The sequence below is a fragment of the Lycium ferocissimum genome, chromosome 11 (genome assembly GCF_029784015.1).
Source record: "Lycium ferocissimum isolate CSIRO_LF1 chromosome 11, AGI_CSIRO_Lferr_CH_V1, whole genome shotgun sequence".
Classification (NCBI taxonomy): domain Eukaryota; kingdom Viridiplantae; phylum Streptophyta; class Magnoliopsida; order Solanales; family Solanaceae; genus Lycium; species Lycium ferocissimum.
Genome location: NC_081352.1, coordinates 54,529,915 through 54,531,999, shown reverse-complemented (window position 1 = coordinate 54,531,999; position 2,085 = coordinate 54,529,915). Strand labels below are relative to the sequence as shown.

Sequence of the window (2,085 nt, the reverse complement as noted above, 5' to 3'; positions counted from 1 at the left end):
AGTTTTTTAAACAAGATGGCAACGGTCATGATGCAACAAGAGGGAGCAACATTGGACCACAAACATCTCCTCGAGCAGATAAAAGTAACAGTAGGTGTTTGTCTTTTTTCATCATATTTGTGGGAAAAACCTAATTTCAATATTTATTTAATTAGGGGGTGTTTAGTCAAATTATTTATTTTATTTAAAAGTCAGTATTTTCTTAAAGGGTGTGCAAATAACTAAATAGATACTCTTTTTGAACCTGAGGGAGTAATACATAACTAAAGGTAAATAAGTCAAATACCTCTCATAATTAATATTTTCTTAAAGAGTGTCTAAAAAATAAACATGACAGATAATTGGAGAAAAACAAGCACTACGTGTTTGTCTTTTTTTAAGCATGTTAATTTGTGGGAAGTACAACTAAGGTTGGGCCCTTGAACTCAACCCAAATCCCACTTCAAAGTTAAATAAACATTGCGCACGCCAAGAATACTCGGTAAGTGTTGCACTTCATAGTTTGCAAATCAAGTACTCGAAAAATGAAAACCAAAATTAGAGGAAAAGAGATCCTATTAAAAAAAAAAAAAAAAAAAAAAAAAAAAAGAGTTCAAAGATAAAAAAGACTAACGTCGCCTGAGAGATTCGAACTCTCGCGGGGAAACCCCATGTACTTAGCAGGCACACGCCTTAACCACTCGGCCAAAGCGACTGTTGATATGTGACATGGAAGCTATATTTCATGTACTAAAACCAAGATGCCAAAACGGAAAGTTCTTAGGTAAACACATCATTGGGTTACCAAAGCAATCGAAAGCATCACCATTAAGTATGTGAGGAAATAGTTAAAATTCTTCATTCTTAATCAAAGATTTTGAGTTCCAGTAATTGAGCATAGAGATTTTTTTAGTAGGGAACGTTTTACTCTTTTAGTGTGTTTATCCAATTCAGATTAATCGAACCAATAAATTTTGAATACAAAAAGGTTAAAAAGAAGCCTAGAAAAAGAACACAACTAAAAGAATCTTTCGGTCTTTCCATGCGTGTGAATGTTACACTTTCTAACAAAGCCTTCTAACAAAAGTAGGAATTGAAAAGAGAGGAGCGAGCTTTCTGATTTAATCAGTCATGCAGGCAACTAGCCAAAAGCACTCCTCGGACTTATAAAAAGATTTCAGTGCGAATGGCCAAAGCATTTATGGTTACAACTATGTACGTAGCAGAAACTAAGGTAGTCTTTCACACAAACACTACTAAGAAGGACCTAAAAATCGATCTTCAAATAAAGACAAAAAAATCGACCCTCGGAAGTCGGTTATAAACTAAATAATTTTTTTTAATTATCATTAATAAGACCAACCTCTGAAGGTCGGTTTTTTAAGCGTAAAAAATGGGAAAAACTTAGCTAACCATTGGAGGTCGGTTTTAATTCCGCACAAATTTATTTAGAAATACGGACCTCCGGAGGTTGGTAATATTAAAACAAAATCATTTAGGAAAACCCACCTCTAGAGGTCGGTTTTTGTAAAAATTCAAAAAGCCGACCTCTGAAGATCGGTTTTTACAATTTTTTTTTTTAAAGAAGCCGAGCTCCGGAGGTCAGCTTGTTCGGCGAAAAAATGAATTTGAAGAGTATATATGATAAAACCAAAGTCTTAAACCATTAAGCACCAATGGTCTAGTGGTAGAAATGTATCCTACCATGGTAAAGACGGGAATTCAATCCCTAAATGGTGCATTTTATAGTTGTGTAATTTAAAAAGCCGATCTCCGGAGGTCGGCTTTTGTTACCTACCAGTACAATACCGTCCTCTACTTTGAGGTCGATTTTCTGTCCGTATTGCCCAAAACCGAACTCTGGAGGTCGGTTTTGAGCTCTTTTTTTTTTTTTAGCAGTGAAATATAAATTGAAGTTTCAATTCTCTTTCTGTTTTCTTTAATTATATTTCCTTGCTTCAAATTTGCTTATTACTCCATCATTTATATACTAAGAGAAGCTACAATATATATTCGCTTATTAATATTTGTTTAAGAACATATGGAATGTTTCTTTAGCTAGCATACGTCAAAAGTAGAACACAGTACAAATTTTATTAAGAAATT

At 33.9% G+C, this 2,085-nt stretch overlaps 1 non-coding gene across 1 annotated transcript; it reads right to left on the bottom strand.

The window, feature by feature from the left end:
• Positions 1 to 612: 612 nt before the first annotated feature.
• On the bottom strand, positions 613 to 694 carry TRNAS-GCU (transfer RNA serine (anticodon GCU)). The gene has a single exon. It is a non-coding gene; the product is annotated as a tRNA-Ser (tRNA).
• Between the last annotated feature and the right edge of the window lie 1,391 nt (positions 695 to 2,085).